The sequence below is a fragment of the Lynx rufus genome, unplaced genomic scaffold, assembly GCF_022079265.1.
Source record: "Lynx rufus isolate CCGP_SWC_20201006 ecotype Redwood Valley unplaced genomic scaffold, mLynRuf1.p SCAF_20, whole genome shotgun sequence".
Taxonomy (NCBI): Eukaryota; Metazoa; Chordata; class Mammalia; order Carnivora; family Felidae; genus Lynx; species Lynx rufus.
Genome location: NW_025814835.1, coordinates 16461424 through 16484125, shown reverse-complemented (window position 1 = coordinate 16484125; position 22702 = coordinate 16461424). Strand labels below are relative to the sequence as shown.

The 22702-nt window shown below is 46.6% G+C and overlaps 2 long non-coding RNA genes across 3 annotated transcripts; both read left to right on the top strand.

Annotated features, from left to right (window-relative positions):
* The first annotated feature begins 1749 nt into the window (after positions 1-1749).
* LOC124517142 (uncharacterized) lies at positions 1750-19037 on the top strand. Its single transcript, XR_006963316.1, has 3 exons — positions 1750-1880; positions 12450-12756; positions 18762-19037. It is a non-coding gene; the product is annotated as an uncharacterized LOC124517142 (long non-coding RNA).
* A 1232-nt stretch (positions 19038-20269) lies between these two features.
* LOC124517168 (uncharacterized) lies at positions 20270-22702 on the top strand. 2 transcript variants are annotated; one of them, XR_006963326.1, is made up of 4 exons: positions 20270-20527; positions 20622-20738; positions 21309-21435; positions 22481-22702. It is a non-coding gene; the product is annotated as an uncharacterized LOC124517168 (long non-coding RNA). The 2 variants fall into 2 exon arrangements; XR_006963325.1 differs by lacking the exon at positions 22481-22702 and having other exon boundaries at positions 21309-21956.

Below are 22702 nucleotides of genomic sequence, written 5' to 3'. Positions count from 1 at the left end.
CAAAAGCCATTTCCTCTGAGAAATATTTTCAGATTGCCCAGATCAGAAAGGACATTCTATCTTTCATGTTTCTATGGCACATTTTTCTTATTTTGATCCAACATTTATTTCACTCACATTTCTGTTAGTTGGTTTTATGTCAGTCTCTCTAACTTGATTATAAGCTTCTACACCTATAACACAGATCTAACTGTATTTTTTTAATCCCTGTGCATCACTTAGCAAAATGATATTCATTCACTCATTTGTTCACTTATCCATAAAATAATTTTTGACCAAATGTACCAAGAGCTACATTTGACACTGGAGATATAAGGATCAGATAACAAAGAACATGCATCACAGCCTCAAATGTCTCAAAGTTCAGTGGAGACACCAAAACAAAATCAGGTGATTACAATGAATCCATTAAATATAGTGCTGGGGCTCCCGGGTGGCTCAGTCGGTTAAGGGTCTGACTTCGGCTCAGGTCATGATGTCATGGTTCATGGGTTTGAGTCCCGCGTCGGGCTCTGTGCTGACAGCTCAGAGCCTGGAGCCTGTTTCAGATTCTGTGTCTCCCTTTTTCTCTGCCCCTCCCCTGCTCATGCTCTGTCTGTCTGTCTCTCTCTCTCTCAAAAATAAAATAAACATTAAGAAAAGTCAAGTACAGTGCTACGTAGTAAACACAAAGCATTGCTCTCAGGTTCACAAAGTGTGTGTGTGCATGTGTGTGTGTTTGGCAGAAGGTATTCAAGTCTTCATGGAATATATGTTGCGTGAAATGAGTGCATTAGTTACATATTGGTATGTAACAAATAACTCCCCAACTTACTTTCTTTCTTTCTTTCTTTCTTTCTTTCTCTCTCTCTCTCTCTCTTTCTTTTTTTAATTAATTTTTGTTCTCAATGTTTGTTTTTGAGAGAGAGACACAGAGTGTGAGCGGGGGAGGGGCAGAGAGAGAGGGAGACAAAGAATCCGAAGCAGGCTCCAGGCTCTGAGCTGTCAGCATAGAGCCTGACATGGGTTCGAACCCACGAACTGCAAGATCATGACCTGAGCCGAAGTCAGATGCTTAACCGAGACACCCAGGGGCCCCTACCTCCCCAACTTTAGCAGCTTAAAACAATCACATTTATTATCTCATTGTGGGTCAGGAGTCTAGGCATGGAGTAGAGAGATCTTCTCTTCTGTTCTGCTTCCGGGTTTCTCACCTCAATTGCAATCAAGTTGTTAACTACGTGGTCTCATCTGAAGGCTCAAATGGGCATGGAACTACTTCTAAGCTCTCTCATGTGGTTGGAAGGACTCAATTCTTTAATGGTTGTTGGAGTGAGGTCTTCAGTCTTTAACTGGTGGTTAGCTAGAGCCCAGTTTCTTGCCACGTGGGCTTCCTCATCTTGCTTCATCAGAGAAGCATTCAAGAAGAAGGAGGGAGAGCGAGCAAACAGAATCATAATCTTTTATAGCCTAATCACGGAGATGACATCCCATCACTTTTGCTATGTTATGTTTGTTAGAAACAAGTCACTAGGTTCGATCCACACTCAAGGGGAGGGGATTACACAGGGCATAAATACTAAAATTGGGCATCATGGACATCTGTTTTGAAAGGCTGTCCACGACCACAATGAGTGGGAATGAGAAGGTAACCAGTTCATTTCTTTTTTTTTTTTTTATGTTTATTTATTTTTTGACAGAGAGAGACAGAGCGGGCTCCAGGCTCCGAGCTGTCAGCACAGAACCCAACGCGGGGCTCGAACTCACAGACCGTGAGATCACGACCTGAGTAGAAGTCGGACGCTCCACTGACTGAGCCACCCAGGCCCCCTGGTAACCAGTTCATTTCTCTCAGAGGAACCAGCAAGAGCAAACGCAGGATGAGGAGAGTAACCCAGCATGTAAGGCACTTTGATGCTTCTGGGTCTTCAGGTTTCAGGAAGGAGCGATAGTGGGGTCTGGTTTGTCATATTTAGGGTTTTGGACTACATCTTGTAGAATGGTTGTGCTAGTATAAGTAGGGAGTGACTAGAAGGTTGATTTTTTAATTTTTTTTTTCAACGTTTATTTATTTTTGGGACAGAGAGAGACAGAGCATGAATGGGGGAGGGGGAGGGGCAGAGAGAGAGGGAGACACAGAATCGGAAACAGGCTCCAGGCTCTGAGCCATCAGCCCAGAGCCCGACGCGGGGCTCGAACTCACGGACCGCGAGATCGCGACCCCGCTGAAGTCGGAAACCCAACCGACTGCGCCACCCAGGCGCCCCATAGAAGGTTGATTTTTAAATGTCTCAGCCTGCACCTATACAAAGGATGCATGTGAGGGAAGTAAGTATAAAATCTGGAAAACCACAGAGGAGATTGTTGTAGAAAGACGATGAAGGCCTTGATGTTGGCAGTGGTTTAGGGTGAGAGAATCAGGGAGAGATCTCAGATACAAAGAAGAGGTAAAGCTGACTGACTTTTATTTGCCGTAGTTGGGAGACATTCAGGTAGAAACATCTAGCAGACGGTGTGGATATACAAGTACGAAGCTCAGGGAAGAATCTGGCCCACAGTTTGGGAGTCCTATGGATATCGGTGGTAGTGACAACTAAAAAAAAGTCTAATAGAAAATGAGATAAAAAATGAACGTGGGGGACGCCTGGCTGGCTCAGTCAGAGGAGCACGTGACTCATGATCTTGGGGTTGTGAGTTCAAACCCCACGTTGGGTGTAGAGATTACTAAAAATAAATAAATTAACTTGAAAAAAAAAAAAAGAACCTAGGAACACAAGGGCTTTGGTATGTGCAGAGAAAGAGAAGCCAGTGAAATAAAGACAAAGGAATAATCTCAATGGTCAGGAGCATATTTGGCATCGTTCAGATGAGAAGGGGAGGTGACCAAGAGGGTGAAGCTGCAACAAAGTCCATTAAGATAAAGATCGTTAGGGGCACCTGACCGGCTCAGTCTGTGGAGCGGGGCCTCTTAGTCTTTGGGTTGCGAATTTAAGCCTCACGTCGGGTGAAGAGATTACTTAAAAATAAAAAATGAAATCTTTAAAACCGAAAAGATCAAGATGGAGTACCGTTTGCACGTTCATGCACTCACTCAAGCCTTCGTCCAGAGATTACTTTATGCCAGACAGTGGGAGAGGTGTGGGCTGTGGACAAGATAGGCATTATCCCTGCTCCCAGGGAAGTCACGATCCAGGTGGGGAGATGGACAGTAGAGACAGTGACAAGTGCTCCAAGAGAACGAACAGGGCGCCATGAGAGAAACCATAGGGAACAAAATATACAAGCCGAATCTTCCTAAAAAGCAGAGCAGAGTATAGCCTCAGAGTTCCCATTGAAGAAATCACTTTTTTTAAAAAAGTTTTTTTTTTTTAACGCTTATTTATTTTTGAGAGTGCGCGCGCAAGAGAGACAGAGAGAGCATGGGTGGGGGAGGAGCAGAGAGAGACAGAGACACAGATCGGAATTAGGCTGCAGGCTCTGAGCTCTCAGCACAGAGTCCCGACCTGGGGCTCGAACTCACGAGCCGTGAGATACGACCTGAGCCGAAGTCAGACGCTTCACCGACTGAGCCACCCAGGGGCCCCTAGAAATCTCTCGACCATACTAGGCAGGAAGGCTGGTGCACAGAGCCCAGCAGCAGTCCTGAGTGGCTTTTGCACACCAGCTTGCTGTCTCTCTCCACGGGACAGGAGGGGATATATCAGTTTCCGAGGGCTGTCTTACGAAGCGCCACAAATTGGGTGGCTTAAAACAACAGAGATTCATTCTCTCACAGTTCTGGAGGCCAGAAATCTGAAATGAAGTTGTCAGCAAGGCCACCCTCCCGCTGAAACCTGTAGAGGAGAATCCTTCCTTGCCTTTTCTCACCTGGCAATCCTTGCTTTCTGTGGTTTCTAGAAGCACGCATTACTCGATCTCTGTCTCTATGATGACATAGCCTCCTCCTTGTGTGCTGGGGTCTTCACCATGGCCTTTTCCTCTTCGTGTAAGAACACCGTTCAGGGGCGCCTGGGTGGCTCAGTTGGTGAGGTGTCCGACTTTGACTCAGGTCATGATCTCGTGGTTCTTGGGTTCGTGCTCCCTCTCTCTCTGCTCCTCCCTACTCGTACTCTGTCTCAAAAATAAATAAACATTAAAAAAACAAAAAGAATACTGGTCATATTGGGTGCGGGCCCATCCTAACGACCTCATCCTAACTTGATCACGTCTATAAAGACCCTATTTCCAAAACAGGTTGCAGTCATACTGGGAGTTAGGACTTCACCATAGCCACAGGACACAATTCAACCCACAGCAAGAGGTATGAAGGATAATTGGTAAACTTCAAGGAGGCGGTTTAAATGGACTTATGGATTGCAGTGTTATCACGTGATCGGCCCGAGATGGGATCCATAAAGGCTTTTGATGAGATACACAGCAGCCATTGCCTTTCTCATCATTTGTGGTGCCTTGCTAGGTTCCATTAGAGAAAACTGTTTGGGAGGAGAACTCACCACTAGGACAGAAGGAAGAATATGGACCATCCCCTGCTCGTGAGCTCTCCCTCTCTCTCTCGATGATAAATAGCACTTAGAAAAAAAAAAAAAAAAAGAAGGTTATTTTTTTCTGCGGAGGGCATCCATTGTTGTGTCAAGAGAGCTTATGACTCAGTAATATTTATGAACCATTGGACTGCTTTGGTGGTGGTTCTAACATTTAGCTGCAGGGAGACTTCCTGCAGAGATTTAAAATGCCTGGTCCCCTCCCCGCCTCCCGGGGTGGGGGACAGAGACTCTGATTCAATTGGCCAGAGGTGGGACCTGAGCATCTGTAGTTTCCAAGGTCCTCAGAGGATTGCAGGGTGCAGCTGGGCTGGGAACCACTGAACCAGAAGGCCCCCACGCCCCCCACCTCCTTCTGTACTTATATTCAGATTCTGACCCCCTCTGCTCTTTAAATAAGCAAGAGGGCATAGCGGTCAACGCCATCCGTGCTATGGGGGAGGGCGTGGTGGGGCCCATGAGGGACATGATTTAAGGTACTTCTGGTGTACGTTTCAAGAACTTCCTTGAAGCTCTGGGTGGATGCCGCAGCTGCAGGGAGTGGGTGCAGGCAGCTGGCTTGTGAGGCCTCTGGCCCACTTCCTATACCATTAGCTTCCAGGAAGGATCAGGGCCACAGACAGGGATGCCGCATAGCTTCTAAGGGGGGTGTGGTGAGAGGGGCAGGCCGGCTCGGGGTGCCTGCGTGGCTCAGCCGGCTCAGGTCGCGATCTCGCAGTTCGTGGGTTCGAGCCCCGCGTCGGGCACTGTGCTGACCTGAAGCCTGCTTCGGATTCTGTGTGTGTGTCTCTCTCTGCCCCCCCCCCTGCTTGCACTCTTTTACTCTTTCTCAAAAATAAACACACACACACACACAAAAAAAAAGAAAAGAAAAGAAAAGAAAAAAAAAGAAAAGAAAAGAAAAGAAAAGAAAAGAAAAGAAAAGAAAAGAAAAAAAAAAGCCCCAGTTACGTGGGGAGCTGCCTACAGAAAAGGAGGTGGGTGGGGGGTGATGAGAACAGGGCCTCTAACGGGAGCCTGAAAAGTGAGCTAGCTCACAGACCCGTTGATGCTGAAAAGGGCCACAGTTGCCTTTGTGGGGTGACTCAGCAGCTCATTTTCAGGAAGTGTTTTTTCTTGCTTGCTTGCTTTAACGAGCTAGTGAAGGAGAACCAGCGAACAGGTAAGTTCATAGGACTGAAAAAGAGTTCGGCCTCTTATGTCAGGTAGGGAAATAGCTTTAATTGTTTAATTAGTTACTCACAAAAACAATCCAATGCCTCTCCGCTTTTCTCTGCAAACTGGGACGGTGTGAGCCAGGGGTCTCTGCCTTCCGCCCACCAATCAAGGCTGGGTACTCCCATAAGACACTGGTCCCCAGTTGATTGCCCAGACACCCAGAAGCACAGAGAGCCTCCCCCGTGTCGTTTATCTCTCTGCAGACGGCAAAGCTGGGCGTGGGGTATTGTGGCTCTGCTCAGGGACATGGCCCCACGGGACTTAAAATTGCCCTGCCAGCAGCTGGGATGACTCAGACCACGTTCTTCAGCCAACACAACGGGGCCCGGCAGGGTGGGGCTCAGTACAGTTGGACACAAGAGACTTTCCCAGTTGTTTTATTTTAAGCTACAGTGTCTTGTAACAGGTTTGGTAGGAAGTTGGCTGGGGAGCAAGGAGGGATTAAATACTGTCTCTAGGTCCTTGTTTTAATACCAGTCTACCCTTCTGATCGAATAATGTGTGCCAGCTCTGGCCTTAAGTGCTTCGTAAGCATAATTTCATTTAATTCTTTTTTTTTTTTAATTAAAAAATTTTCATGTTGGGGCGCCTGAGTGGCTCAGTTGGTTGAGCGTGCAACTTCGGCTCAGGTCACGATCTCACGGTTCGTGGGTTCGAGCCCCGCGTCGGGCTCTGTGCTGACAGCTCAGAGCCTGGAGCCTGTTTCCGATTCTGTGTCTCCCTCTCTCTCTCTCTGCCCCTTGCCCACTCGTGCTCTGTCTCTGCCTCTGTCTCTCAAAAATAAATAAAAATGTTAAAAAATATTTTAATGTTTATTTTTTGAGAGAGAGAGAGAGAGCATGAGTGGGGTCGGGGCAGAGAGAGAGGGAGACAGAGAATCCAAAGCAGTCTCCAGGTTCTGAGCTGTCAGCACAGAGCCCGACGCGGGGCATGAACTCACGAACTGTGAGATCATGACCTGAGCCAAAGTTGGAGGCTTAACCAACCGAGCCACCCAGGCGCCCCTAATTTCATTTAATTCTTACAGCAACGCTCAGGATGAAGTATGGTTATCCCCACTTTTTTTTTTTTTTTTTTTAACAAGGGGAGAAACTGAAGGTTAGGAGATTTGGAGGCCTGCTCAAAGTCAGAAGACTAAATGCAGAGGTCGAGACAGAACTTAGATCTGTCTGATTCCAGAGGCCGTGTCCTTGGTCTTCGTGATGAAGCTGGCTGTCCCTCTCCCTGTGGGAACTAATTCCAGGAGCACTGCTGAGAGCCTGTGACGCGCAAGGCACTTTGGAGAATGTCAGTGCTCAAGCCCACGGCTCTGACTCTCTAGGCATCGCTAGCTTCTAGGTACACTGGAAAATGTTCATTTTAGTCTCGATTCTTTCCCCCACCAGTGGTGCGACCCTGGCTGCTGTTTTTAGTCCAGGATTTCTTTTTGTTCAGTTATAAAGTGGGGCTAGCAAGACTTCTGTGCATCCAGACGAGAGAAGGTACTGGGGCCGCGTGTTGAAAAGTAAAGTGTTCAGAAAAGTGAGGCTTTGCTCACCTTTCACAGGACAGCTGGGCTTCGTAAGACCATGGGCCGGGCTGGTTCTGAACAATTTCACGGCTTTACTATAACCTTAAGAGTATTTTAATTGCAAAGAATAAGCAGCTCTCTTTTTATCCCATTTTGTTCTTTTTTTGTTTTTAAAGTTTCCTGATAATGCGGGTTTATTTATTTATTGGTTTTTAAGCGATCTCCATGGCCAAGGTGGGGCTTGAACTCATGGCCCCAAGATTAAGAGTCGCACGCTCTACTGACTGAGCCAGCCAGGCTCCCGTTATCCCCTATGTTCCGCGTTTTGATGTTTTACTTAAAGCGTCAGAACGCTAGAGTGACCCGAATTTGGGGTGTATGCTTGACGCCATTAATAAGTTTAGCATTATCGGCTAAACTTTAGCCACATATTTCGAGAATGTTAGACCTAAGAAGCCCACGATACATTTGGGCTGTTCAGCATGTGTATAATGTCTTGACAACGCACCATGCTTTATTTACACAGTTATTCATTAATTCCTTAATAAACAACTTACTCAGCACCCGCCGTGTGCTGTGTGTACAGTTCCTTGTCTCGGTTAGAACCTTGCACCGACGTGGCACCGTCCTTCACGCGAGTTTCCCTCGTGCGGACAGAGTGGTGCCATCGTGCCGAAGTCACAGTCGTGGTAGAAGATGCTCGAAGACGCTTGAAGAAGTCACGAGGGGAGATGCTTGGCTCATCGCCACCGGGTGGCTTTTCTGACAGCACGTGATGACCAATGAGGCGATACGTTAAAGTGGAGAAAGCTCTGGACTCGGAGATAGAAGCGAAGTGTGTGTGTGTGTGTGTGTGTGTGTGTGTGTGTGTGTGTGTAGGGGTGGTAATTCCATAAGTCCCATTGAAGATTCATGATCTTGGCTAATTTTCTTGTGATTTGCTGCCCGTTCTGGAAGTAGGGTGTAAGAATAAACCAGACCAAACCGCCCTCTAACCCAAATGACCAAACCACCAAAAACTCATGGCAGCAACGTTTACCCTCTCCTGCTCAGATTCCTGGAACAGGCCAAGCAGTGGAAAACAGGTCCTAGTGCTCTTTTGTGCGTGTGTATGCCGATCTCTTTGGCCGTTTCTGAGTCCAAAGAAGGCTCCGGTCTTTTTCAGAGCTTCCCATGGCCAGAGAAGGGCAAAAAACATCAAGGCTACAATCCACCCCAAATAATAGTCTGAGCGAGGGGCAACCTACTGACAGTCACCTGTGGCTTCTTGCTACTCTCAAATGCAAAATGTCTTACAAAGATAACACCATGGTAGAATACTCTGGTCTGGAAGCCTGAGTGGTGACTGCCACTTGTATATCATTTCAAGTTTTTAATGCTGTCAACATACCATGAGGTTGACTTTTATCTGGTTCAATCTGGTGTGAAACAGAGGGAAATCAGCCATCCTGAGTGGCTAATGTAGTATATCTAAACTGTGTTCACTATTGCCTTGTAATCTAAACAGGAGGCTCATTTCCATGGTTGTAGCTCTGACCGGAACACCCCAGATGACATGTGTCTTTGGAATGCCACCAAACAGGGCCAGGATTCATCCGCAAGAGGACACCAGTGCCTGGCAACCCACATGCCTCCTGTCGTCTGGGAGGAGCGTTTCCTCTCACCCCATAGCCAGCAACTTCCCTGTCAAGTCCAGTGTGACCGCATCATCCTATCAGACTCTTTGCCAGGGATTCCCACCAGAGGTCACATGGCCTTTGGCTGTAAATGTTTCCCTAGATAACTTGCAGCTTTCTTTGATTGTTTTCTCCCCCCGGCCAAACATAAGGCAAGGGTGACATTTTTCCGGCTCTTTATTTCTATAGCACGGCAGGAAGATGCTTTGATATATTCACCGAGTTTTAGGTGGGTGACTCCACGGACCTCCTGCTGCCGGGCAGACGGAAAGCGAGCCCCGTTTTCTTAGCGAAGAATTGTCACAGCAGAATCAGAACCAAACTCCTGGCTTCTAGTTTCCGGGTAGAGGATGAAAAAAGATTTGGAGGAAGAGAGGGTCAAGCAGAGGCAGTTCTCCCATGAGTGAAGTCTAGGTAACGTTGTGTAAGATGGAAAGGACAGAAAGGACTGGAAGAGCAGGAGAGTCCAGTGAGGCTCGGGACAATGGGACCACAGGTGGACAGCAGCGGGGTCCGCTGGATCGGTCTCCAGCACCAGGAAGTTGTGAGGAAGCACCCTTCACCTCCTTCGGTGTCCTGTCCTTCAGGGGAGACCGCCCCCCAAGGAACACTCGCCTGGATCACCGATCTGTGCATAGGTATCTCCTTACTGCTCATGGCAGGGGCGGGTGGGGGATGCCCAGCTCAGCAACCCAGGACGTGGGAACTGTCAGGAAGGTACCTGTCTAGGTCTTTTTGTTTTTCTCTTAACATCCTGATGTGCTGCCTCTGAACAGAAGGTTACTGGGTGTGGGCAGACCCTCTACTTCCCATCTTCGCACTTCGACAGATGGAGCGGAGACTGAAAAGCTGTCAGAATGTGCGGATTGATCAACCTACCCAACAATTGCAAATCAACCGATTCCGGATGTGTTGATTCTGTAATCCTGTTAGGCACGCTTACGAATGAGAAATCTTCACCGCACCTACAAAATTTTAGTTCAAATTATTCACACGCTTGAGCGTCAGCTGAAGCACTGATTCTCTCAGGAGCCGATGTACGTGGTCAGTGTCACCAAATCAGTTTGGGAGGCTACGACCTGACAATCGTTTCTCTTTTTTTTTTTTTTTAATTTTTTTTTTCAACGTTTATTTATTTTTGGGACAGAGAGAGACAGAGCATGAACGGGGGAGGGGCAGAGAGAGAGGGAGACACAGAATCGGAAACAGGCTCCAGGTTCCGAGGCATCAGCCCAGAGCCCGACGCGGGGCTCGAGCTCACGGACCGCGAGATCGTGACCTGGCTGAAGTCGGACGCTTAACCGACTGCGCCACCCAGGCGCCCCGACAATCGTTTCTCTTTACCTGTGCCGTTTTCTCGTCACCTGAAGCTAGTATGTTAATGCCTGATTTAATTAGTCAAACTCAGTAGGGGATGGTTGAGTTTTCCTTCACTGGAGTGTTGTTCAGTGTGTGCTCACTGCTATGAACAATCCTCAAATATAAGCGAGTTAGCAAAATGGAAATTTCATTTGTGGTCACATAAAGTCTCCTGCTAATGCTCCTGGTTGAGAGGTGCTCTAGGCTTCTCTCTTCCCAGGGGTGATTTGAGGACCCAGGATCCTACCGTCTTGTGGCTATCCATCTTTGGCCCCAAGGCCACTGGTATAAGTTGAATTGTGTCAACCCCCTTCCCCCAAATTCATATGTTAAAACCTTAAGCTTCAGTACCTCAGATTGGGGTTCTCTTCGGAGGTGGGGACTTTAAAGAGGTGATTAAGTTAAAATGAGGCAGTGAGGGTGGGTCCGAATCCCATCTGACTGGTGTTCATATGAGGAGAGGAAATCTGGGCAGAGAGAATACCAAGTGAGGACACAACGGGAAGCCAAGAAAGCCAAGGAGAGAGGCCTCAGGAGAAACCAACCCTGCTGACAACTTGATCTTGGACTTCTAGTCTGCAGAATTGCAAGAAAATACATTTCTGCTGTTTAAGCCATCTGGTCTGTGGTATTTGTTATGGCGGCCCTCAGAAACCAGCACACCTTGTCGTCATCCTGAGGACAGAAGAGGGGAGAGAGATGAAAGTCCCCTCTGGGGGCTCTCTTGGGCTGTGTTTGCGGTGAGGAGGATGGCACGTACGTCTTCCATCTGTATCCCCGGCCCCGGATTTAGTCAGAGTGGTGGTGGCTTCATACATGTCCCCTGACGGTTCTTCTTCAAGCTGTGCGTTATGTTTTCAACACTCTGGAATACATGTGGGGTGTACCACAGTGCAAATATTAAAAAGCAAAAAACCCAAAACTAAAAACCCTATCCTGCCACCTCAAAAGCAGTGCCCGTTTACTGGGAAGTTGAGCTATCTCCTTTTCCCTGGATGGGAGGGATCCGGGATTAGACAGCAGTGAGGGAAAAACCAATCTTCCGATCTTTGTGTAGATAAATCTCATGGTTTGAAATTTGTGTAGTTTTGTTTGTTTGTTTGCTTGCTTTTTGTTGTTGTTCTATGTTTACATGTGAAATCAAACAATGAGAATCATTTTCGGGGCCCCTGGGTGGCTCAGTCGGTTGAACATCTGACTCTTGATTTTGGCTCAGGTCATGATCCCAGGGTCGTGGAATCCTGCGGTGAGCATGGAACCTGTTTTAGATTGCCTCTCTCTCTCTCTCCCTCTGTTTTTCTCCCCTGCTCGCACACTGTCTCTCAAATAAAAGAGAGAGAGAGAGAGAGAGAGAGAGAAAGAATCACTTTCATAAAAATAATGAGATTATTATTTTCTGTTATTAGAGGAATTAGATATTTTTAGAAGAAACTTAAGTTGTTTTGATTCTCTATAAGGCTGTTCTGAAAATAGCCAAATGTGTTTCTTTAACAAAATAACATTCCGGGGACGCCTGGCTGGCTCAGTCAGTGGAGTGTGTGACTCTTGATCTCGGGGTTGTGAGTTCGAACCCCACGTTGGGTATAGAGATTACTCACCAAAAAAAAAAAACAAAATACGCTTTTCCCAATTGTGTTTCAAAATTCGTGTTTTACTGCACACAATGCACACTCATTTCCTTCATCCAGCAGGAAAGATGCTCAGAAATGAGTAGTTGACTCACAGCCTTTCTCCTATTTTTGTGTTTGTATTTGGGGCCTGTCATATCTGTTGGAGAACGCATGCCTCCTGAGGTCCCGATTAGGGTTTCCATTGATTGAGATTGTCGCTCTTACTGAGTCCCATTCAGAAATATATCATATGCGAAGTGGAATTGAGCGGTAGCCAAGGGCGTTGAGTCTGGTTTTGAACACATCACTCTACAGTTGTGAGACAGTGGGCAAGTCACTTAGCCACTCTGTGGCTCGGTTTTCCCACCTGTAATCTAGGGATAATACCAGAACCCACCGCATAGGGTTGCTGTGTCGATAAAATGAGTTAATATACAGAAAGAACGTAACACGGTGTCGGGCATAAGTAAGTGCTACGTAACTATTGTTATTTTAGACCTAGCAAAGTATTGTCATTCCTGGCCATAAAGCTGCCACTGTTGTTTATGTCTTCCAGGAAGAACAGGAACCATCAACGTGAAGAAAGTGAATACGTTAATTTACAGAATGAGGGACAATTGCACAAGGGGCTGACATGAGAACGTGGGCCCTTCTGTTGGAGATCCACAAGTCTCAGCCTGCTTCCTCACGGACGCCATACAAGTCCACTGCTTGGGGAAAGACAGCTCTTCAAACCACAGTCACAACCCCAACCCAGGTCTCCAGACCGGCCCAACGGGAAAAACTGGGCTTGGTGGCGAAATTCCATTCTGACTGAGAGTGTTGTTATTTTAACCAGAGGAAGGACCTGAACTGGATAACTGGTGAGAAAGACCACTCTTAATCGCCAAGCAGTTAGGCAAGTCTGGTGGTCTGAAAGGATAGAGGATCTAGGCCAAGGCTTGCCAAGTATGTGTGGGAGTGTCCGTGACTCAAATTCTGGGGCTGAGTCAGAATAAAACTTATTTCTGGAAGTAGGTGAATGTGATCGGGGGCAGGAGGAGAATACAACTATTTACCGTGTGACTTTCTCTTTGACTTTTCACAAAGAGTTCTCACAGAGTCCGATAGGACACATTCAGAAGACTGAAGGTTTAAGGATGCTCTGCTGTTGCCAACGTTTTAGTTCTCATTTTGTGCTCAGAAGTAGGTTCTTTCCCATCTGGCCTGTCCTTTCTTTCTTTCTTTCTTTCTTTCTTTCTTTCTTTCTTTCTTTCTTTCTTCCCTTCTTTCTTTTTTGAAGCATATTTGTTTATTTTGAGAGACAGAGAGCAGGGGAGGGGCAGAGAGAGAGGGAGAGAGAGAATCCCAAGCAGGCTCTGTGCTGTCAGCACAGAGCCCCATGTGGGGCTCAAACTCACAAACTGTGAGATCATGACCTGAGCCAAAATCAAGAGTTGGATGCTTAACTGACTGAGCCACCCAGGCGCCCCACCCAGGTTCCTTTTCAAGTGAGAGGGCCTTGATGTGGAGAAGCCAGCTGCATGGGGTAGGAGTAAGACAAAATGAGCTTGAACGCAACCTTCAGTCTTCCCTAGAGCAGGAGGGAAGAAGACAGGGAGAAGGGGGTTCACGTTTTCTCCGCTTCAGACGGGATTGCACAAGTACCCCCAGGGGAGTGGAGGGCGCTGTCTCAGCGGCTTACTGGGAAATGAGAGAAATGGGAACTGGCTTCTCAACTGTGTAACTCACAACATTTCTAACACCAAACGTGGGGGAGTTCTTCTGCCCACTGAGCAAGTCTCCCATTCTCTAGGTTTTTAAAAAAGTTAAAAAAAAAAAAAAATCTCTACCCCCAAGGTGGGGCTTGAACTCACGACCCCGAGATCAAGAGTTACATGTTCTTCTGACTGAGCCAGCCGGCGCCCCTAAGTCTCTGATTCAGTACAATTCTGGATCATCAATTGTGTCAATAACGTCCCTGGAGGTTAGCACGGTCCCCGAGATTGCCCTCACACCTATACATCTGCCTGATTGGCTATAAGTCGGGGATTCCCTCGACCTCCTCCTCACATTCCATGATTGCCAGAATGGCTCACAGAACCCAGGAAACACTTACACATACCAGTTTATCATAAAAAAAACACAACTCAGGAAAGGTCAAATGGCAGAGGTGCATAGGGCAAAGCGTGGGGGAGGGGAGCGGGGTTTCCAGGCCCTCTCTGGGTACAGCATCCCCCCCCCCCTACAGCTCCGCGCGCTCACCAACCCAGAAGCTCCAGAAGCTAGTCGTTTAGAGACTTTTATGGAGGTTCCTCTAGGAAGGCTTGATTGATTCCATGTGATTGAACTCAGTCTCCAGCCCCTCCCTTTGCCCTCAGGGGGGTGGAGCTGAAAGCATCCTGGTGGCCTCTCTGGAGACCAGCCTCTGGCCTGAAGTGGCCTAGGGGTTCCCCCGGCCCGCAACCATTGCATGATCAGACAAAAAGACACTCCTCCCTCTGGAGACGTGGAGGGTTTAGATGCTCTGTGTCAGGGCCCAGGGACTAAGACCAAATAGGTATTTCTTGTTGCATCACACTGGCTCTGTTCTTCCAACCAGGAAAGGAACGGCACTTACGCCAAAGATTGTCAGCAACAGCCATGGCTAGGGGAAGGTGCAAACTACATGTCCTAATGCATGCAGGTGTCCTGAGAGGTGAGCGTACGTTCCTTTCTAGTAGCCGATAGGGTCCTGGCTCATTGCAGTGGTCGGGCAGCGGGGCCCGGCTTCCTATCACAGGAACGAAAGAATCAGATGGAGTCATATTTCTACCCTGGCAACGTCAGACTTCTGCATTAGTTTCCAGTTGCACTGGTCTGTTTATGCTTAAGGCCTGTGGTTTCCACTAATAGATAAATAGGCCATTTCTTTCGAGTTCTCATTGGCCAGGGGTATAATGCAGAGTTTGCAGGTGACCTCTCAGGAGCCCCTGGAAATTTCATGCAAAATTTTGTTTAGGTAAGGGACACCTGGGTGGCGCAGTCGGTTAAGCGTCTGACTCTTGGTCTTGGCTCAGGTCATGACCTCACGGGTTGTGAGTTCGAGCCTCGTGTTGGGCTCTGTGCTGACGGGGCGGAGCCTGCTTGGGATTCTGTTTCTCTTTCTCTCTGCCCCTCCCCTGCTTGTGATCTTTCTCTCTCTCAAAAATAAATAAACATTAAAAAAAAAACAAACAAACAAACTCAAAACCAAGTTTAAGTAAGCACATTCTGTTTTCTGGTGCTAAAGTCTAATGGTTTCATTAAATTCTTCAAAGTATATGGCTCAAAATAGTGTAAGAACAGTTCTTCAGAAGTAGATGAAAGGTACCTCAAATTATCTTATGAAATACAGTATTCTGAGTTTCCTAGTACCTTTCATGAACCTGGCGTTACATTTTATAGGAGCCAATAAATACACTTCCAAAGTAAAATTAGAGACTAATTCGCTTATGGATATAGATGTAAAAATTCTAAATAAAATATTCATATATTCAATGCAGTATTGTATCAGAAGAATAACATACAGAAATTAAGTAGTTTTATTCTGGAATGCAAGAATTGTTTGACATGCAAGAATGTGTAAATAATAATTTGTTACAGTAACAAATGGAAAGAAAAATTCATAATCCAAAGAGGTTCTCCAAAGGCTTGTGTTAATTCAGTGAGTATCCACTTTAGAAAAAAGCTACTCGAATATGATAAGATGTACCAAGACACAAAAGCGAACATCAGACCCAGCATTATAGTGCAAAAGAAGTCGTTGGAGACAAAATTGGGAATATGACAGAAATTACTATTATCTCAACTTAGTGATTAGTTCTACACTGCTTTCGAGGAGGATCCAGCCAATGCAATAGTGGATTAAATAATCCGGGTAAATATTGGGGGGAAAAAAAGACAATAATCGAATCCAGTAAGTCATTTGGACTTGTCCGTTGTTTGCCCTTTGCTTGATATATTTATCGAATAATGTTACATTTCAACGTAAGTTTTATATTTTTACGGCAACAGATTTAATAACCTTTTCCGGGGCGCCTGGGTGGCGCAGTCGGTTAAGCGTCCGACTTCAGCCAGGTCACGATCTCACGGTCCGTGAGTTCGAGCCCCGCGTCGGGCTCTGGGCTGATGGCTCAGAGCCTGGAGCCTGTTTCCGATTCTGTGTCTCCCTCTCTCTCTGCCCCTCCCCCGTTCATGCTCTGTCTCTCTCTGTCCCAAAAATAAAACAAAAAAAAAACAAAAAAAAAAAACGTTGAAATAACCTTTTCCTTTAACATTTATGATTTTGTATCCTTATTCAAAAATGTCTTCCCTACTCAAGAACGTGTACAAATCCCCCCCACTATTTCATCTAGAAGTTTTAGGGTTGTTATGTTTAAACTTTTGGTTCCTCTGGGATCTCTTTGGGCTTAAAGAGAAAAGTTGAGATGCAGATTTATTCATCTTCCAAATGGTCATCCCAGCACCATTGATGAAACAATGCTCTTTAGGCCATTGATTTGAAATGCCTACCTGACAACAAATTACAGTCTAGAATGTCGTTTGATCTGTTTCTGGGATCTATACTTTCGTTTACGTCTTTTGCAGGTTCAAGGTATTTTAGTCATTGTATCTGCATTTTATGTTTGTCTGCAAGGAGTGGCTAGAGAGAATCTTCGGTGTTTTCAAGTTGTGAAGGAAAGGTGTGAGCTGGAAGATTCCTGAAGCAGGACATAGTTTCCTGAGCCAGTTGAGGAGTTAGGCGTGGCCAGGAACAGGGAGCTTGGGAGGGGACGGCGGAGGTTAAGGACGGTGACAGCGGTCTCAAAGTGACAGTGACCTTTCATTTTGTTCCTGAGGCAATGGCAGTCTTCGGCAGCTGCATTTTGTGCCTGTGGTTCTGTGTCCAGCCCAACCCGTCCCTCACTGAATCAAGAAGAGTGGAGCAGGGCTCCATTCCAGAAGTTAACTAGCAGCCTGCCAAGTGGTGTGGTGTAAAGAGCTCTGTCCACACTTGGGATGCTAATTCGGTCAGAGTCTAGCGTGTTCATTTGCTTAACAGTCACTCTCTGGTTCTGGGGTCCTTCTTCATGTAAAACATAGACTGACAGTGTGAATAAAAAAGGAAATTTTAATGCTACCTCTTTTCTTCCCTAGACCCAGAGGGAGTAAAGGAGAGTAGTGTCCCTGGCCAAAAGCAAGTCAAGGATTAGAATTTCCACTTATCACTGTAGTCAGGGTCCAGCTGTCACTTGCTGCAGCGAAAGGGACAGGGGTAGTTGTTTCCTTCCAGACTCAGGTCCTAGAGGACACTGGCCGTTGCCTCTTCTAATTAGGGACAAGCACCAAATCCAGCAGGCTGCCTCAGCCACGCCAATAGCCTCAGGGGGTGAGTGAAAGTCCTGTGACTCCAGGCTGCCCCAGGACAGATGGCCACAGAGCCCTTCCCGTGATGGCGCTAGCTGATTGGCTTGGCATGAGTAATACACCTGTCTTTAAAGAGAAAACAGATGAACATAAGGGAAGGGAAAGAAAATAATATAAAAACAGGGAGGGGGACAAAACAGAAGAGACTCATAAATATGGAGAACAAACTGAGGGTTGCTGGAGGGGTGGTGGGAGGGGGGATGGGCTAAATGGGGAAGGGGCACTAAGGAATCTACTCCTGAAATCATTGGTGCACTATATGCTAACTAACTTGGGTGTACATTTTAAAAAACAAAAAATAAATAAAAAAATTAAAAAAAAAACAGACAAAGGGGTGCCTGGGTGGCTCAGTCAGTTAAGTGTCTGACTTTGGCTCACGTCAGTATCTCACAGTTGATGAGTTCGAGCCCCGCCCGCATTGGGCTCTGCTCAGAGCCTGGAGGCTGCTTCCGATTCTGTGTCTCCTGCTCTCTCTGACCCTCCCTCTCAAAAAGAAATAACCATTGGGGCGCCTGGGTGGCGCAGTCGGTTAAGCGTCCGACTTCAGCCAGGTCACGATCTCGCGGTCCGTGAGTTCGAGCCCCGCGTCAGGCTCTGGGCTGATGGCTCGGAGCCTGGAGTCTGTTTCCGATCTGTGTCTCTCTCTCTCTCTGACCCTCCCCCATTCATGCTCTGTCTCTCTCTGTCCCAAAAATAAATAAACGTTGAAAAAAAAATTAAAAAAAAAAAAAAAAAAGAAATAACCATTAAAAAAAAACACCAACAACCAGCCCAGAATCAACCAAAGATACCTTGTGCAGCTAAAATTCCCACTGCTGATCCACTCTCAAATGTCATCAGCCTGTTTTATACTTAAAAGTTTTTTTAATGTTTATTTATTTTTGAAAGAGAGAGCATGAGTGGGATGGGCGAAATAGGTGATGGGCATTCAGGAGGGCACTTGTTGGGACGAGCGCTGGGTGCTGTACGTAAGCGATGAATCACTAAAGTCTACTCCCAAAACCAATATTACACTATGTGTTAACTAACTTGAATTTAAATAAATAAAAAAAAAATTCAAGCAAGGAATTAAAAAAAAAAAAAGTTTTAATGAATTTAAGAGACCAGAACAGTCTCTCCCCTTCAGGGAAGAGAGTCTCTTCACAAAATGGCATCTGCTTTTTTTTTTTTTTTTAAATATGAAATTTATTGGCATTTGCTTTTCGGCATCCACCAAAATCCAGGCGATTCCACCTGGGGACTCTACCAATTCATTACGTTAATGGTTTTCAATAGGTGGCCTTCATGTATTTGGAGGGCATGCAAAGGCTTTGCAAGGGGAACACACACGTGGGTAGGTTTAAGGAATGAATTTCCTGATATCCTACGGGCATATGTATATATTCCTAAAACGTATCTGCCTGAGGGTTTGCTATCCTGTCCTCTTTTATCCATTTATTATGAATCTTGCCGTGACTACCAGCCCTGGGGATGAACACCGTGCCTATGAAAGCCAAGGGCAGCTGGAAGTGTAGGTGAGGAGTTGAGAAAAGCGAATGACTAATGATGGACTGGTAAGTTCTTCTGCAGATCAAGGGCTTTTCAAGAGGAAGAGGACATAAGCCTGTGGTGAGCTTTTAATCCGATGATTATTCAAGTGATGTTTTTGATGACAGACAACTAAAAAAGTAGCTTATTTTTCATGGTAAATGGTCAAAATAATTTTGCCAGGAATTCTGAGGAAGCGTTCAAGTAATTGAGGTACATTTTTGTAGACAAATGCCTTCCATTTCTACCTATTTGTTTATTTCACAATTGTTTCCAAAAAATGGAAAGAAGAATAACAGTCTATCACCCACAGATTTAGTAAATAATTGAGGGAAAAAAGCCCCAAACTCGAAACCAGCAAACGAAATAGTCCCATTCATCTATTAAAAGCTTTATTTTCAATACATTTTAGTTTTTATTTTACATTTTTTGTTTTATATTTTACTTTATGTTTATTTTATATTTAATGACTTAACAGATGTGATATTCAGGTACTTTGAGCCCTTGTTTCCTGATAATAATTGTAAAGATGATTCAATGCAGGGGGCGCCTGGGTGGCTCAGTCGGTTAAGCATCAACTTCAGGTCATGATCTCACAGTTGGTAAATTTGAGCCTTGCACTGGGCTCTCTGCTGCCTTCACAGAGCGAGCTTTAGATCCTCTCCCCCCCCCCCACCCCCCCGCCTCTCCACCACTCGTGTGTACATGCTCTCTCTCTTAAGAATAAACATTAAGGGGCGCCTGGGTGGCTCAGTCGGTTGAGCGTCGGACTTCGGCTCAGGTCATGATCTCGCAGTCTGTGAGTTTGAGCCCCACGTCGGGCTCTGTGCTGATGGCTCAGAGCCCGGAGCCTGCTTCCGATTCTGTGTCTCCCTCTCTCTCTGCCCCTCCCCTGCTCATGCTCTGTCTCTCTCTGTCTCAAAAATAAATAAAAACATTAAGAAAAAAAATTTTAAAAAAATTAAAAAAAGATAATTCAATCCAGAAAAATAATATTTTTTTAAATCTTTATTTATTTTGAGAGAGAGACAGGGTGTGAACAGGGGAGGAGCAGAGAGAGAGGGAGACACAGAATCCGAAGCAGGCTCCGGGCTCCGAGCTGTCAGCACAGAGCCCGACGCGGGGCTCGAACTCACGGACCGTGAGCTCATGACCTGAGCCGAAGTCGGCCGCTCAACCGACTGAGCCACCCAGGCGCCCCCAGAAAAAAATATTTTTATTTATGGTCAAAAGAAACCATTCTCGGGGCTCCTGGGTGGCGCAGTCGGTTGAGCGTCCGACTTCAGCCAGGTCACGATCTCGCGGTCCGTGAGTTCGAGCCCTGCGTCGGGCTCTGGGCTGATGGCTCGGAGCCTGGGGCCTGTTTCCGATTCTGTGTCTCCCTCTCTCTGCCCCTCCCCCGTTCATGCTCTGTCTCTCTCTGTCCCAAAAATAAATAAATGTTGAAAAAAAAAAAAAAAAAAGAAACCATTCTCAATTTCAATGTATATACCTATTTTTGGTATAGACACATAGGGAAGAAGAACAAAAGACTTTCGGGCCTAAAAATGTTACATTAGGGATATAATTCTGGGGGAGACATGGGAAGGCACAGAACCTGGGTCAGCCCTCATTTCTCCCTCTCCACACTGAATTTTAGGTGCTGGAGGCCATGTGATGATTGCTGTTCTCAGTTTCTGTGAGGTCATCCCTCCAGTGACAGTAGGTATCATGAAACCCTAACTGTTCAGCCTACAGTAAGTTGGTCTCCAGCATTTAAAAGAGAACAAAATAAGATTTCATTTTTCTTCTTCAGGAGAACAGGAACAAGGCCACACTACAAGGAGGGTGAGCTGGATGTGAGGAGGGAGACGAGCTGATATTCTCCTCCCATCTGCTTCTGTGATCTGACCGTTGTTTATTTCTCATTCAGGTAAAATCCATTTGGCACAGAAAGCGCAGGGGTTGGGGTGTGCGTGCGTGCGTGTGTGTGTGTGTGTGTGTGTGTGTGATTTGTTTCACAGAGTCATTCAGGGCCACATCAGATAGAGGTTCTGAGTCACAAGAAACAGATACAGAGCCTTTTCCGGGTAATTATGTTTAGGAGTCCTTTTCTGTGTATATACATTGTATTCTATATACACAGCAAAGTAAAGGATAGTTATCACAAAGCAGCAAAATGTAAAATATAACTCTGTCTTAGGGGTGGATAGAAATGAGCCCCAGCCAACTTCAACCTCATGTGGTGACACTGTACCTGTTATAACCTGCATGACTTAACGGGTGACCTCCAAGTTCCGCCCCAGGTGTTAGCATCCACTGTGCAGACGGGGCAAGAGCAGAGAGGGGAGGTTTGGATAGGTCACTCCTGGGAGAAGGGGACCATCACTCTGTTCAAATTCTATGACTAGATCTCAGAATGACCACACCCTATGTTAAGGGGGGCTGTGAAACGTGGTTTTCCCGGGGGCCTGGAAGAAGACGACTCCGGTTGTCTCCACAGCATGCTGTATCTGCCGTCCTGGGGTAGAAGGTTTGGAGAAAGCTGAGAAGGTTGAAAATAGCCACTGGAGCACGAGAGGAACAGCTGGCCAGGAAAACATCGATGTCAAGTTCCAATCTGTGGGGTGGTGAGCTTTCCTCCAGCAGCTCACAACAACAGGCAGATAGTTGGTTAGATCCAGCTTGGGGTCTGGGGCAATGGACAGAAGGGCAAGGGAACCAGGGAGGTGAAGGTCTCGGTAGGAGAGAATCAGGGGTGAGGAACCACCTCACGCTTCCCGGATGGGGAACAGAGCGGGCATACCTGGTTGACAGTAAAGGAGGGTCTCAAGTTCCTGGAGGTCTAAAAAAAATTTTTTTTTTGGTTTATTTATCCATTTTGAGAGAGAGAGAGAGGACAAATAGGGGAAGGGCAGAGAGAGAGGAAGAGACAATCCCAAGCAGGTTCTGTCCTGTCAGAGTGGGGCTTGAATCTACGAACTGTGAGATCATGACTTCAGCCAAAACCAAGAGTTGGAGGCTTAACCTGACTGAGCCACCTAGGCGCTCCATCAAGTACCTGGAGGTCTTGATGGAATTGGAGAGAGATGTAGTGGGTGAAAGGGATTTAAAGCAGGGAGGGAGGGCTTGCCATCCAATAAAGGGTATGCTGGGGTGCCTGGGTGGCTCAGTCGGTTGGCTGTTCAACTCTTGGCTTTGCTCAGGTCATGATCTCGAGGTTCATGGATTTGAGGCCCACATTGGGCTCTGTGCTGGTGGTGTGGGGCCTGCTTGGGATTCTCTCTCTTCCTCTCTCTCTCTGCCCCTCCCCCACTGATGCCCTCTCTCTCTCTGTCTCTCAAAATAAATAAGCTTTAAAAAAAACCCAAAAAGGATGTGTTATGGACTGTGTATCCCACCCCCAATTCATATGTTGAAACCCTACCCCACAATGTGACGCCATTAGGATGTGGGGCCTTTGGGACAGGGTCAGGCCAAGAAGGTGGAGCCCTCATGCATGGGATTCATGCCCTCATTAGAGTCCCAAGACAGTTTGCTTCTCTCCCCCTCTCTCCCTCCCCCTCTCCCTCCTTCTCTCCCTCTCTCCCCTTCCCTCTCTCCCTTTCTCCCTCCCTCTCCCTCCTCCTTCCTCTCTCTCTCTTTCTCTTTTTCTCCACCATGACCATATGAAAGAAAACAGCCTCTCTGAAGAGGACCCTCACCAGAATCCAACCATGCCAGGAGTCTGATCTCGGACTTCCAGCCTCAGAACGGTGAGAAATAAGTCTGTTATTTGTAAGGCACCCAGTCTATGCCATTTTGTGGAACAGCCAGGATGAACTAGGCAGCATATTTGAATGTATGGTTTTGGAGGGGGGACACCCTTGGGTAGACCTGAGATGCACTATGTGGCCA